The following is a 17,071-nucleotide window of genomic DNA, read 5'->3' on the forward strand; positions in this document are numbered from 1 at the left end:
CTCATTTTTACAGTTCTTTCAATCGTACTTTTAGAAATTTCAAAGCCTAACTTTGTGTTCTTGATTTCTTTGGAAAGATCAAGCTTGTAGGAGGCTCCCTAAGGCTTCCTAGCAACTTAACACCTACCAAGGAAGGTATAAACTTCAAACCATGGCCTTTAATTTTACTATTAGTGAGTTTGATGGTTGGTTTTCAAAATGAGAAGCATGATCTTTGATTATTAGTAGTTTGATTTGAAATTGGAGTGATTTGGTGAATAAATCTTGTTATAGTTAATAGAACTTGATTGTGGTTGGTTGAGATGAAGAATCTGGAGAATAAGGACTGGTATAGTATTATGTAGTTGAGGTTTTGATGTGTTAATAATTGTGGGTTGTTTGGTGAGGTTTTGGTGTAGTGAGAAACTTGGAAAACTCATAAATATAGCCTTCGTAATGCCCGTTTTCCTTAGACTGTTGTACATGAATCTCGGACTAGATAACTCACTGACCAATCTTTAAATTTGCCATGTTTAGCTAGATCATGTCGTAATCTTCATTTTGGTATGTGGTTTGCTTAGATCCGATTTACGGTTTAGGAGAAACGACCGTTTTAAGTAACAGCGTTTCACGAACGAACCTTTACCCCTCACTTTACTTTGAGACCTTGGTTAAGGCCCTTAAATGACTAATTGGAGTATGAAACAATTATGTAAAGTGGATTAGGTAGTTGGTAGAGTAATTGCGAAAGAATCACCTTAAAATTCTTAATGGTTAATTTATTAAAAATGGTGGAGCCAAGGGTACTTGAACGACTTATGTGATTCGTTAAGCGTAGAAGTGACCATAAGCGAACGTTAGGGGTCTAATTGGTTAAAGTCTAGTTTCTTAAGTGATCGGGGATTAATTCCGGATTATGTTGTTGTTCATAGGTTATCGGACCCACTCTAAGCTTAAGTCTACCCCGGAGCACTCAGGCAAGTTTTCTACCAGTTATACTGTTGTTGTGATGTATATATGTATATGCATTATCTTGTGATAAGTGCATGATTGTTATTAGCAAATCTTGCGATATATTAGAGCATGTTGATATGGTATATATGCATGCCTTTTTTGTAATCTTGATATCTAATTGTTGATTCAATTGCTTATAAACTGCATAATACCTATGCTAGAGATAAGCAGTAGTTGCGTATACCCTTAATATAGGGGACCCAAAGGTGAACATTTTCTAAACCGGGAGTCGATGTTCTCAAGTATAATATATATATTTATATATATATAGATATAGTTTTCAAAACTATTAATCGAATAAGGTTTATTCGATGACTTTATTTTATTTAATGAATATCATTTTGAATATTCATTCGAGGACTTATGACTCCACTTATTTTATTAAATAATATTCTTTATTTTATTAAAGAATAATGTTTCGATAATCAAACTTATTTTCGATTATTCAAATAAAGATCGTACTTTCGTATAAGTATATCTTTGGTTATTTATTATTCATTTCAAGTATAAGTTTTAAAACTTTTACTTCAGTTATTTTTATAAGGATTATCCTTATGGGAATATTATTTAAATAATAATATTCAGATATCTTCTAATATATCGGGACTGATTTATTTCATTAAATCAGCATTACTCCAAACATTCTTAAAAATGTTTTCGAGTCTTCAAAATGATTTTAAAAGTTAGAGCGGATCCCAAAACTCGTTTTCAGATTTAAGATCTTCCTTTCGAAGGAGACTTGAATATTCGCTCAAAAAAAATCTTGGGGATCCGGCTCTGTGGTGTATTTATATTCGCAACGAGGTTGCTGTTTTGAGAAAACAATTTGATTACTTTCCCAACGTTCGGGAAGTAAGTCCATCTAATTGAGTCGGCATAAGCGACATGCCGGGGTACGGTCTATGAAGGTGTAAGAGGCTGGGTGACAGTCCATCCACGCGTGAGTGGCCGGGTAACGGTCTAGCGCGAGGTCCTAATGCGGCCAGGGTGATGATCGGCGAGGAATTCATCCATCTACAGTAGAAAAGGTTACTTATTGGTATCTTTGCCTGATCAGCAAGATATCGGGTTTATGCCAAAATTCTTTTCTTTCCAAATTCATTGGATATTACAACCCTGTTCATACTTTACATGACAGAGGTTTTCAGGAAATGTATGAGATATATATATATATATCGGGACTTAATGAAGTATCTCGTAACTTCATTTCTTTTGAATGATATTTCAATGATTGAATCTATTCAAATCTTACCTTGTAGTCTCATCTATGTGATGAACTTTTGAAACTGATTATAACTTGAACGGTGGTAGTTCAAGTAGTATTTGGAAAAGATATAAGTATATTGGAGTATCTTGCAACTTCATCTTTTCAACTTATATCTAGTTAATGATTATCTTATGCATGACAAAGATTTTCAGAAAAACGTTGAGACAAGGTTAGATATATGAGATCACCTTACAACGATATTTTTATACAAGTTATAAACTGGAATTCTATGTATATTATGCATGGAAGAGGATTCTAAGGTTTTGAAAAGTATATATACTTATATACTGAATATTTTGCGACTTGGTCGCGTTAAGATATCAAACTTGGTTCATTTCTTCTTGACCAAGACTTTCATGAGTACTATGAGAATGCTCATATATTGTTAGTTATTATACATATTATTTCGGTGGGCATGTTGCTCACCCTTGCTTTCTTCTTTCATCATACAACAACAGATAGACAAGATGAACAGGATCAAGCTCCCAATTCGCGAGCGAATAGGAAACGTTCCGCAGTTTCCTGTAGGCGTTGATGCCGTTGTAGCTGAGGTAGGATCTACCAATAGTCTAGGATTTTAACTTTTGATGTACCAGACTTATGTATATTTATGAATTGGAATAATGGCAAGGAAAATGTAAATTTATTCAGAAACCCTTTTAAGGTGTAATGGCAAATAATTGTGGAATAAAATGACTCGTGTTATTTTTGGATATTCATCTCTGAGACTATAACTTGTGGTGTGTGTGTTTATTGTGGGGTCACAGTACGGAGTAGTTGATTGTTTATTAAGATTGGGTGTTATTAAGGGAAATGGAACTCGTGACAACCCGGATCCCCGACCCCGGATTTTGGGGTGTTACAGGAGACATCATTTTAAAATTATGTACAACACATGTACTCTTTTTCCTTCACTAGGGTTTTTCCAACCGGGTTTTTCCTAATAAAGGTTTTAACGAGGCATGATGGAGTGTTATGTATAGTTTGGATGACTTTTGTATTTTCCCACCTTTTGTATTCCTTCATTAATAGCCAAACTTTTGGCTTTTCACTATCTTTGTAATTTAATTTACAGGCCTATATATAGAGCCATTTGTGTAAGATTGAGATACACAACAAAATGATAATACAATTCTTTCTTCTCCTTCTTTCTTATACTCTTTGAGCTAGTTATATTATAGTTATTTTCATAACATAAAAATATTTTTTTCATCATCAAAATAGAAATTTGTTTGAAAATCTGAAAAAAAATTTATAAATATAGTATACAATCTTTTTTGAATTTAATTACAAACAACAATCAATTAGAAAATTTAACAAAAAATACTGAAAAAATATTATAATCTCTTTAATATTAAGAATCTATTTTTGAATCTCATAATAATATTAAATAATAAATAATTATTTTTAAAATAATCTAAAATGTATTTAAAATGTCTAAGGTTTCTTGTTTTTTTAAAGGTACTCTAATGAACCTTACAAATTATATGCATGTCTATAAAATTCAATTAGAAGAAAGATGGAAAACAATTTAATAGAATTTATTATTCAATTGTTTTTCAAATTCAATTAACAAGTTAATAGAATTTAATAATAATATTTTTTGAACAAATATACAATAATAAAAGTTAATTCTATTATTAATTTTTCAGTTTAGTACATTAAGTTGACATTATATTAACTATCATATACAATAAATAAACAACTAATCTTGTCTAAGGAAACCTAGTCGACCACGTCAAAAGGAAAAAAACAATTAATGAGATCATGCTCTCACTTATATCACACAAGACATCACTATTAGCATTTATGTTAATCATTTAGGTGTATATATATATTTTAAATAGTTTTCATGTATATATAAACATATACCAAACCAAAGGTACCCAATATATCTCGTAAAAGGGTGTACTTATGGTATGATGTAATCAGCGTTCCCCTCATTCAAAAAGAACCAAACACTAACTGTTCGCAAACATATTGAACCGAACAAAATACGAAGGAACACGAACTGTACATGAGCATTATATGTATTTTTAAAAAAAATATATTTTTAAATATTATTTTAATTAAAATATTGTATCAAACTATTAATTAAATATTCTTACATCAATAAAATTTTTATTTTAAATATTTATAAAATATATCTAAACATATAATATTATAAATGTACAAATTTTTTAAGCGAACTCGAGCTTAACCAAAGAATCAAACTCGAACCATACAGAAACCGAACTCGAGTGGAACATCTTAAAAGTTTAGTTCGGTTCTTTAAGATTATCGGATAAGAAATGTTGTTCAAACTCAAGTTCGAGAAGCTTATAGGATGAGCTTATCGAACTCGAACGAACCGGATGAGCTTAAAAAACAGGTCGGTTCGTTTACAGCCCTAATTAGTAAATAATTGATATGTTCTAAAATGACTCAAATCATACATCACCTTTGGCACTGTTCTTTAAGCCATAATAATGTGTAACACATTTCCGAGTAATAGATGATTTATACTTGGAAATATTTGATGTGAATCACACAAAGAACACGATCCTCGTCTCATTAGAAAAATCACTAAAACTCATTTCACTGGACAAGCTAAATGAATTACCGAATGATTAAAACTAATACATAGTGATGTGTGTGTTCTTATCCTTGAATTAAAGAATTTCTTAAAGAAGTGTTGTATTGTACCAAAATACACTTCGGCTGAAATACCTCAATGGAATAGAATTTCAAAGAGGAGAAATTAAACATTGTTAAAACATGGTTTGAACAATGATGAGTCTAGCAGATCTTTCTGTGAATCCCCCAAATCCACCCTTTCGTAGATTCAGGTCACCACGATATCAAGCTTCGCACACCTGTATTATTATTACAAACCATACCCAAATATATTATTCATTGTGGACATCACTCCACAGATCTCGAGATCGAATCTCTCCCACAACCTGTTTATTAAACATGATATAGAAACCTACTACAAGTCTGGATAGTAGTTTTATATTATTACAGATTATAGTAATTATATAGCAATCCAGTAGATGTTGTTACACAGAACATATTCCTTCCCCTTCCTCTGTCTTGACTGATCAAATGGTTTGTAAATCTCATTCTTCACTACTTTGGAGAATACAAGAGTAACAAAAGTGATCAACCGAGTGCTCAACAAGTATGATTGACTATAAGAATAAAATAATGAAAATAGGTGCCAAGAGCGACGAAATTTTAAATGCCAAGAATAGTAACCATCACATCACAAATGTAATAAAGAAACTTTTATCTGGCACAATACCGACTGATTCAAGATTAACTGGTCATTTCCATCCTCGGTACATCAACGATGCAAGCAACTATCATAATGTACCGTCCTCCTACGAATCTTACGCTCACCCGATCACGGCTCGTCGTAAGAACGCCTAACACATACTTGTTAGCATAAAAGTAGGGTTAACATTTTAACCCTAGGATGCACTAGAGCCGGATAACATGTCCACATATTGGACTGTTACAATGAGTACCGTGGTTTAAATCCCACGTTGACCAGTATAGATGAACACATCCCGATTTAATTCTTCATATCACATCACAGTATTTCAAGATCATATCACAAAATCTGGTTCAAATAATAAACCAGTCTCTATTTAGCGAGGATATTATTTATCATCGATATGAATGATATATCGATAAGTTTAAAGCATAGGGATTATCTCAAACGATTGAGAATAATCATACTGAACGAAATCTCGAATAATACCAAAACATAGATTTAAAGGGTATCTATAGGGATAGAAAGAAGAAATAACTATTCGATTCATACCTTATAAATCTTGAAGGGATTCATTGAATTGATAAAATATAAGTTTCCCCAAATTAAATTCATAATATATACCATCACGAAAGTCATAATATATACCATCAATAAGCCAAACTGACATAGGTCAAAAAAAGGAAGGGAGCAGAGAGAACTTGCCTGATTTCCGATATTTAGCGCACTAGCACTAAGATTTCACCTTCTCAATCCTTTGAAATTTCTAAAATAATAAACAGGCCAAAATATTTTAGTATAACTATTTTCTAAAAAACAAAACTCCAATCAAAATATTAATTAACTATCGGAGAATTTATTCGACTCCTAGGAGTGACTCAACTAATCATATAAATAATCTAATTATATTTGACAATAATATATTTTCTTTTTAAGTAAAGACAATATCTCAAATTCTATGATGTTATTAGTTATTTATAAATATAAATTCTCATTTAATATGATACTATGCCGCACGCCTAAGTATTTATTTAGCGATCTAAAAGAAAATCTGTGCATCACTCACAAAAGAACTCCTTTCTAATATGACAATTTTCTACGTCAATTATTTAAAATAATCATTCACCAAAATACATTTTAGTGATTATTTCTATTTATCGATTATTCGATAATTGAGAGAATTTAATGTGATACTGGGGATGGATTGGTTGACTTGATACGATGCTCAGATTAATTGTAGATTGAAAATAGTGAGTCTAAAGGGACCCGATAATAAAAGTGTAATTCTACGCGGTCAGAAACAAACTCGTAAGTTTCTCACTATTTTGCAAGACAAACAAAAATGCTACACCAAAGAGGTCAGACATATCTTGCTCACGTCATAAATATAGAAAAGTCTAACCCAAGGTTGAAAGAAATATTAATTTTCAATGAATTCGACGATGTATTTCCTGAAGATTTATCCAGATTACCCCCTGATAGGGAAATCAAATATATAATTAATCTCAGTCCACGAACGGTACCAATTTCTAAAGCCTCATATAGAATGGCCCCTGTAGAGATGAAATAATTAGCTACTCAACTTCAAGAGTTATTGAATAAAGGAGTGATTTGACCCAGCGTGTCCCTGTGGGGAGCACCAGTCTTATTTATTAAAAAGAAATATAGATCTATGAGGCTATATATTGATTATCGAGAATTGAATAAGATAACCATCAAAACTAAATACCTTATACCAAGGATTGATGATTTGTTTGATCAACTAAATGGAGCCGCTTATTTTTCAAAGATTGATTTAAGATCTGGCTATTACCAGTTGAAGATTAAACCGGAAGATGTGCCAAAGACAGCGTTCAGGATAAGGTATGGACATTATGTATTTCTAGTAATGCCATTTGGATTGAAAAACGCCCCTGCTGCTTTCATGGACTTGATGAATCGAGTATTTAAGAAATATCTAGACAAATGTGTTATAGTATTCATTGACGACATCCTGATTTACTCTAAATCTCACGAGGAACATGCAGAACACTTGAGATTGACATTAGAGATTCTGAGGAAAGAAAAGTTGTTTGCCAAGTTCTCTAAATGTGAATTTTGGTTAGAAAAAGTGCAATTCTTAGGACATATCATCAATAGTGAATTTTGTACAAGTCTTCTCGAAGATAGCTACGCCATTGACTCGACTCACACGAAAGAATGAGAAATTTAAATGGACTCCAAAATGCGAGGAAAGTTTCCAAGAGTTATAAAAAAATTGATTTCTGCCCTAGTGCTAATTTTACTGACGATTCAAGAAATTTCGTGATTTATAGTGACGCATTTCTTAAAGGACTAGGATGTGTGCTAATGCAAAACGGGAAAGTCATTGCTTAAGCCTCAAGCTAATTGAAAGAATATGAGACAAGATATCCTACTCGTGATTTAGAGTTAGCGAATAACAGTTTTTGTGCTTAAAATTTGGAGACACTGCCTATATGGAGAGAAATGCGAAATCTATACAGATCATTAAATTCCGAAGTACATCTTTACCCAAAAAAATGAATATAAGGCAAAGAAGATGGTTAAAATTGATCAAGACTATGATCGTACTACAAATTATCATCCTGGGAAGGAGAATGTGTCGCATATGCTCTAAGACAAAAATAAAGATTAAGGATGTTAGTGACATCGAGGGAATTGATTCAAGAAATTGAGAGAATGGAGATGGAGATAAAGATTCCAGTTCAAGCAAATGAAAGGATTTATGAAAATCAAGTTCAACCGCAAGTAATAGAAAATATTCGACGTTGCCAGGAAATGATGATGGAAAGCAGCATTTCTGAATTAACAGGAGACGAAGTTTTAATTTTGAGGGATAACCAAGGAATCATGAAATTCGCTTCAAGAATATGGATTCCCAATGTACCAGAGTTGAAGGATGAGATTAGGTGGGAAGCGCACAACCCTAGATATTCGATCCACCCTAGAATTATGAAGATGTATCAAGATATAAAAAGAAACTATTGGTAGAAAAATATGAAGAGAGCAAATACGGAATCGGTGAATGAGTGTTTGACATTTCGGAAGATGGAGATGGGGAAGGGGGTAGGAGGAGACTAACGAAAGGAAAAAGGGGGGGTGGATCAACTAGGCTCGAAGAGAAAATGGTTTTCGTTGTAAAACTGAAGCAAATGGTTGAGAAATGAGTCAGATTGTGTGAGATAGGGAGTCACGGAAAAATAGAGAGGCCGAGATCGAGAGAGATTTCGAGAAAGAGCGAGAGATGAGAGAGAAGAGATGAGAAAGAGAGAAGAAGGAAGAGAGGGTTAGGGGCGGTCACCGGGGAAAGAATCCGGCCGGTGGCTCACCGAAATTAATGGTGGTTGAAGAAAGGGGGTGAGGTAGGAGGAAGATGATGAAGAAGGGTAAAATAATCTTTTATTAATTAATAATTTGAAATGTAAAATTTAATAAAGGTAAATAAAGAGAAATAATAATAGAAAATAAGTGAGGGTGGTAGAGATGAGTAATAATTGACTAATTTAGAAATAATAATGGTGAGAAAAGAATTGAAATTTAGGAAAGTTATTGATTTACTCGAATATTAAATTTTAAGTAATTAAGCGATTAAATCAAGATTATCCATATACTTTAATTATGAAATTATATTTGTGGTGAGTAAATGATATTTTGTCAAGCGAGAAATTTAATTAATAATTATAGACTAGAAATAAAATAAGACGAAATAGAATTGGCCTTTGATCGTTAAACTACTTTAATAGAATTACTGAATATGAATCAAATTGTTTATTAAAATTTATGGAGGTTTATATAAGAAAAATATTATCTTTGGATTTTCAAAAATACCAAAGAGTGGATTTTGATAAGCATTAATTAGTAAGTAGTCGATAAATATTAATTGACGATAAAAGGTTAATAAAAAAAGAATTTAATTAGGGTAATTTCCAAAATTATTAAAATACCTTGTCAAATGACTATTTTTTAAAAAAAAAATATTTTTGTGGACAGTTGCTTATAACGGGAAGATTATATATTTCCAAGTCATGCGCTGTTTGTTAAGTGGCATTTATATCGACTTAGAATGCTTTATAAAGCCTAGAATTAGTGTTGTGTACTCAAGTTATTTGTGTATTTGATGCATTTTTGTAGTATTTTGCAGTTCAGGGCATAGATGAAGGGAGGAGATTTAACAATATTTTGGTGCTAAATTGGTGTTAGGAAGTGTCTCGGATGATTGCTTGTTGATCGCCATCAAAAACCAGCCAATAAAACAGAAGTTAGAAATTTTTCCTGTAGCTTACCACGCCCGCACGGTTTTAGCGCGCGCCCGCGCCGGGATAGCGCACGGTCCATGTCGATTATGAAGATTCCTGATTCAAGTAGAAGATTGATTTTCTGGACTTCTATTCAGAATGGGAAGCTATTTAAAGACATCTTAAAGATGTTTTTAATATCGGAGACTAATGAGAAGATGGCGAGAAGACCTAGGAGCACAAATACAATGAAGGAGAAGAAGAGCTTATTTTACTTGTGATTCTTTGATTGAGTTGTAATCTTGGATGCTAGTAATCTTATTTGTTAAATCTATTACTCTTGATTACGTAATTTGATTATTTATTCAGTTTATAAAGACCTAGTTTATTATACCATGCTTTCATCGGAACCCACAGTGACGATGAGTTTAGTTATGAACTAATCGTTATCGTGGGGTTCTAACATATTTACTTATGGATTTCAAAAGTTAATTTGTTTCAATATCTTACTGTATGGTGATCGTATGATATCCTAGTATTGGTTGTGCTTATTCGTCTTATGAGCATCGCGATCTTATAAGAAAGCGTGTTAATCTTAGAGATTTAGAACTTGTCATGCTAGCATAGGTTCATTTATTTTTTATGCATGATTTGTAGGTAATTTTAACCATATTACTTTCCCTATGTAATCACGATAGATAACTAGTGCGTTAAACCTTTATGTTGGAAAATTCAATAGACATATAGGGTTTCAACACACTACGCCATAAGTGCACATAGGCAACGGTTTTTATCCAGCGTTGCACGAAAATTATTGCATTATCTACAAAATATTCAGTTTATTACAACAAAGTGGAGAAAGCGTTACAGTACATTGAAGCTACCGTTACTAATAACTGTTAGTGTTGCGGACCATGCAACAGTAGAGGTCATAGCGTTGCAATATATATTTCTTTTTATTTAATAAATGCTAACATGGAAAATAAATCTGAGGTGGCATGTTTGGGACCCATAGTTGATGACGTGGCATGCCACGTCGGCATGCCACGTCAGCATTTGGGGCCCCATATGTGGGACCCACTGGTGACATGGCATGCTGAAATGGCACTTCAGGCGTTGCATTTGCTTTCTGGTGTTGCAATAGGTTATTTAGTGTTGTCTTAGTTATTGTACTATTCTTAAAATTTATTTGTTATATTCATGTTCTAATTTTTTTAAAATAATTTTTAATTGATCCAACCGTACGAATGTTGTTTCCTACTAGTTTTAGAGATGCGTAATTTTGTTTCAAAAAAAATAGGTTTTGTATCACGTACTTTTATAATAGTCAAACCACGGTGCACACGGGTTCCCATTACGTAATCTTATTTCGGGTGGTGATTCTATTTTTTTAAAATTTTTCTTTAATGATCCAACCGTACAGATGATGATACCTACTAAATTTATAGATGTCTACATGTATTTTAAAAAATTTAGATTTTATAGCGTGTATTTTTGTAATAGTCAAATTATGGTCAACACGGGTTCCAATAACCAAGTCTTGTCCCGAGTGATAGTTTTATTTTTTTTAAAATTTTTGTTCAACGATCCAACCGTACGGATGATGATACCTACTAATTTTAGAGATATCTAATGTTTTTTAAGAAAAAATTAGATTTTACATCGTGTGTTTATATAATAGTCAAATTACGGTCAACACGAGTTCCAATAACCAAGTCTTGTCCCGAGTGGTGATTCTATTTTTTTAAATTCTTGTTTAATGATCCAACCATACGGATGATGTTACCTACTAATTTTAGAGATGTATAATTTTTAAAAAAAAAAGATTTTAGGTCGTGTGTTTTTATAATAGTCAAATTACGGTCAACACGGGTTCCTATAACTAAGTCTTGTCCCAAGTGGTGATTCTATTTTTTTTAAATTCTTGTTTAACGATCCAACAGTACGGATGATGATATTCACTAATTTTAGGGATGTATAATTTTTTTTAAAAAAATTAGATTTTATATCGTGTGGTTTTATAATAGTCAAATTGCGGTCAACACGGGATCCTATAACAAAATCTTGTCCCGAGTGCTGATTCTATTTTTTTTTTAAATTCATGTTCAACGATCCAACCGTACGGATGATCTTACCTACTAAGTTTAGAGATTTATAATTTTTTTTAAAAAATTAGATTTTACATCGTGTGTTTTTATAATAGTCAAATTACTGTCAACACGGGTTCCTATAACCAATTCTTGTCCCGAGTGGTGATTCTAGTTTTTTAAAATTTTTGTTCAACGATCCAACCGTACGGATGATGATACCTACTAATTTTAGAGATGTCTAATTTTTTTTAAAATAATAGATTTTATATTCTGTGTTTTTATAATAGTCAAATTACGGTCAACACGAGTTCCTATAACCAAGTCTTGTCCCGAGTGGTGATTCTATTTTTTTAAAATTCTTGTTCAACGATCCAACCTTACCGATGATGTTACCTACTAATTTTAGAGATGTATAATTTTTTTTAAAAAAATTAGATTTTATATTGTGTGTTTTTATAATAGTCAAATTACGGTCAACACGGGTTCCTATTACCTAGTCTTGTCCTAATTGGTGATTCAATTTTTTTAAAATTCTTTTTAACTGATCCAAACGTAGGGATGATATTACCTACTAATTTTAGAGATGTGTATTTTTTTTAAAAAAAATAGATTTTATATCGTTTGTTTTTATAATAGTCAAATTACGGTCAACACGAGTTCCTGTTACCTAGTCTTGTCCTAAGTGGTGATTCTATTTTTTTAAAATTCTTGTTCACTGATCCCACAGTAGGGACGATGTTACCTACTAATTTTAGAGATTAAAATAATCAAAAAATATAATGCTCAGTTTGTGTCGTATCGTAAGAAAAAACGATGTAATAAATATATTAAAAAAAAGAAATTTTGTCTAAAAATATAGGCATCTTATTTCCCCCAAATGAAAATATAGGAGCCATATTCCCCCTCCCTCCACATAAAATTGTTAAGCCCTATCTCTATTTCGTAATAAGTTCATGATTTATATCTAATTATCTATAATTAATATATAATTAATTCTCCAAATATTTTAATATTATATTATTTTTTTATAGATATTGAAAAAATGGGGAAATATATTAAAAATAAGAAGTTTTATTTTTATAATTATCTAAATAATTGTTTGAGTGTATAGTAGTTTTTATAGAATTTTTAAATTTTCAAGCTATTTAATATTGATTTTTAATTAGTCTTTAATTCAGTAAATAGAAAATAGAAAATCAGCCACTTGATTGCTACGTGGCAGAAGAGTATTGGATGGTGGATACATCACGCGGATCAGTAGCTTCCGTTTTAATCAGAACCGTCTAATCAATTTAAACAAACAAAATGTGGATAAATCCTGATCGTTGGTTCACATAAACCCCAAAACCTATAGCAGTGTGCAACATTCTTATCAGTTCTTCCCCTTTTCCTATGAATCTTCCAACTTTTCCGTTAAAAAAACAATTATGAAAAAAATCATTTCTTTTAATCCTTCGTGAAATCCAACCATGGCTAATACCCATCGAGTGGAGGAGTGGAGAAAGTTTGGGGCTTTCGATAGTTTGGGGCTTTAGCTAGTTTTGATAGGAGGAGAGAGGGAGGGTTCGAGAGTGACAAGAGTTAGGGGAAGAAGAGGGAGGATGTTGTGAGGCCTAAGCTTAATTTAGGGGAAGAAGAGGGGCGAGAAAGGTGCTGATTGCTGAGGAGGTGTTGTGGGTGCTGTTTAGCCTAAGAGATCGAATCCATTTGGCAATGCGAGGCCTAGGGAGGAGGATTGGAAGGAGGTTGATGAAACGTTGGAGTCCTTAAAGTTGAAGGAGAAAGAAGCGGCGGGGTTAAGTGATGGACCGAGTTTTGGAAATAGAAGTTTCGATGGGTATGTATACAATTTTATGCTTTTAAGCTGAACATGCAATAATGTGATCTAAATATTTTTAATTTCAATAGTTGTTGACAGTTACCTTCTTCTGATTACTTTGCGAGTCTTCACTTTACTATTAGTATTATTCTCTTAAAGAAGTAAATTCTTAATTTTTTGTTTAGGGAAGTAAATTTGTTTATATCAGTTTGAAAGTTTTAAAATCCCAGCATAGTTGTTTATGAACTCAAGATTAAATTGGAAGTTTTGTTTTGTTAGTTGTATGCTTGGTAAATAGTTTTGTATGTTTTTTAATATCCTTTACAACTATGCAGGAAGACATTGCTCATGAAGCTAAGACTGGAAAAATTTACAAAGCTGATTACTTTGACAAGCATGGGAGGCCCGTTGTTGTCATGAAACTAGGTCATGAGGTAGATAAAACTGTAAATTATACCATATATAAATTTCATATGTAATGTCAAGTTTTTCCTGGTTTCCTAGAGTTCCTTTTGTCCCTTATTGCTGCATCTACCGTCTTCTTAGCCAGATGGATGTTTGATTAGTCAAACCAACCATGGGTCTATACTCCTATATATGTGCCTTTTTTATGTAATTATTTTTGTCAGTTTTATCTAATAACCAATAATTCTTATTGAACTTTCTGCAGGTGATTAACTTCCGGTTTATATTATATTTTGTTGGATTTATTAAAGACGATGAGGTTGATGTGAAGGAAGTCGCAGCACATGTAATTGGTGGAGTTTAATGTTGAAAATTAAAGAGCATTTAAAATGTGAAAATGTTGAGAATAATTGGCGGGAGCAGTTGGAGAACGCCTTTCTGAGATGTTTCAGAAATGTTGATATGGAGATTGCAGGAGTCCATACAGGCGACTGGCATAATACTAATAGAGAGGAACATATTACCGAACCTGTTGCTTTTGATGATGTTGGTTCTATAGCTTTTGTTGCTGTTATTTATTCAACCCATATTTAAAGTTAGAATTTGGTACTTGATAGTTAGAACCAAATGCTTGTTAATAAGACTTCAGAAACTGTTTAGTAAGTTTTAAATTTCATTGGATGTTTGTTGTATTGATTGTTGGATGCCTTGTTTGGCAGGAATAATGTAAAAGTAGTATAACTATGTCAATTTTTTTAATTTTTGAAGTGTTGCATTTGACTCTATATGGTGTTGCATAAGACTAAACATGATGTCATATATGAATAAAAATGGTGTTGCAAAGACTAAAATCAGTGTTGCATTATATATTGTGGGACCCACTCCTGACGTGGCAAATGTAGAGCCCACTGCTGATGTGGCAAATATGGGACCCCTTGCTGATGTGTCAAAGTAGGGACCACTGCTAATGTGGCAAAATTATGTGTCACTTGCCATGTAGGACACGGTTGTGATGTGGCTTCATTTTATGCAACACTAAATGTTGTTGTCATTGTATGTTTTTATTGCTGCAAAAGACGCATAATGCAACGCTTTCTAATGTTGCATAATTCGTTGCCTTAGGGCTCTACGGCCACGTCCATATTGGCAACCCCTTCCTGGTGTTGCCTTTTACCTTATGCAACACCATCTAGGCCTTATGTAACTGTATAGTAGGGGTTTCCTATGTGCACTTGTGGCGTGGTGACATATTTGGTGTCTATTCAGCTTCACTAGTTTAGTTTTGTCTAATTAGTTGTCATCACCATTGCATGCTAAGGTTAAGGAAAATGACTTTGAATGAAGTAGTAATGAAGTTAGAATCCCATGTCGGTCTCATATAGTAAATGAAACCCTTTAATCTTTTAGTAAATTGCATGTTAGTTAATATCTTAGTTATAAACAATCTCAACTTGTTAATCTTAAATTAACCAAAAAAGTTTATATGGGAACGAACTAGAAAGAATTATATATTATTTGCGAACGCGTATACTTGCATGTAAATTTAGCGTGTGTTTTCATCCTAACAAGTTTTTGGCGCCACTGTCGGGGACTTGGTGTTAATTTTTAGTTCATGTGCTTGTCATCAGTGGTCGTTAAAGTTCACTGACTCGAATATTTTACTTACTTGTTGCTTATTGCTTTTTCAGGTACTCTAGAGGACGTGTATGCTAACGCGTTCTCGATCTCGCAAGAGAAAATTGAATAAAGCGGAGGAAGTAGTTGAAGATTGTTATTGTAATGGGAGAACCAGCAGTGAATCCAAAGGCTTTGATGGACTATTTTCAGCCAAAGATCAATGATATTCAGTCTAGCATTATCAGGACAGCCATCACGGCTAACACCTTTGAAATCAAGTCGAGCACGATTCAGATGATACAAAATTCAGTTCAGTTTGGGGGTTCTCCTATAGAAGACCCCAACATGCACATCAGAGATTTCATCGAGATCTGTGACACTTTCAAGTTTAATCGAGTTTCTGAAGATAATATTAAGTTGAGGCTTTTCCCATTCTCTCCGAGGGATAAAGCTAAGTGTTGGTTTCATTCTCTACCACCAGGTTCTATCACTAAATGGGAGGATCGTGCTCAAAAGTTTCTAACTAAATTCTTCCCTATGGTGAAGACAGCTGCAATCAGAAACGCTCTTACTCAATTTGCCCAACAATCGGGAGAATCTTTGTATGAGGCTTGGGATCGCTACAAGGAGATGTTTAGGAAGTATCCTCATCATGGGATGCCTTACTGGATGATCATTAACTGCTTTTATAATGGTTTGGGTGCAACTTAGACCCATGCTTGATGCAGCATCAGGTGGAGCCTTATGGGCTAAAAGCTACGATGAAGCTTATGAGTTGATTGTGCTGATGGCTGCTAATGAATACCAGAACCCAACTCAGAGAATGCCTCAAGGCAAGGTAGCAAGAATTCTAGAAGTGGATACAGCTACTGCTATAGCTGCTCAGCTTTAAGCTTTGAAAATGAAGGTGGATTCTTTGGCTAATTATGGAGTTAATCAGATCACTACTGTCTGTGAGCTTTGTGTTGGTGCGTATGAGACGGAGCAATGTGCTATTTTTATTGAATCAGCTCAGTTTATGAGCAACTTTCAGAGGTTACAACAACCAGTTCTAGCCGCCTATCATCCCATAACCGCAATCATCCTCACTTCAGCTGGAGCAACACTAAGAATATGGTGCACCAGCCGTATCACCAGTATGCAGCAAAGCAATACAACCCTCCTGGTTTTCAACAACTGCAATATGTACCGACAACAACTCCAACTTCCGCAACTGCCACAATTTAATGAAAAATATAAATTGGAGGAGTTGAGGCTCATGTGCAAGAGCCAAGCGGTTTCTATTAAGACCTTGGGGAATCAAATTGGGTAAATTGCAATTGCCTTGCTGAATCGACAACCTGGTACACAGAAGTACCAGGTAAG

The 17,071-nt window shown here is 33.3% G+C and overlaps 1 non-coding gene across 1 annotated transcript; it reads right to left on the reverse strand.

Moving 5' to 3' along the window:
- Nucleotides 1-16,258: 16,258 nt before the first annotated feature.
- Nucleotides 16,259-16,365, reverse strand: LOC141709179 (small nucleolar RNA R71). The gene has a single exon (XR_012569769.1). It is a non-coding gene; the product is annotated as a small nucleolar RNA R71 (small nucleolar RNA).
- Nucleotides 16,366-17,071: the final 706 nt, after the last annotated feature.

This window comes from Apium graveolens, chromosome 2 (genome assembly GCF_009905375.1).
Source record: "Apium graveolens cultivar Ventura chromosome 2, ASM990537v1, whole genome shotgun sequence".
NCBI lineage: Eukaryota > Viridiplantae > Streptophyta > Magnoliopsida > Apiales > Apiaceae > Apium > Apium graveolens.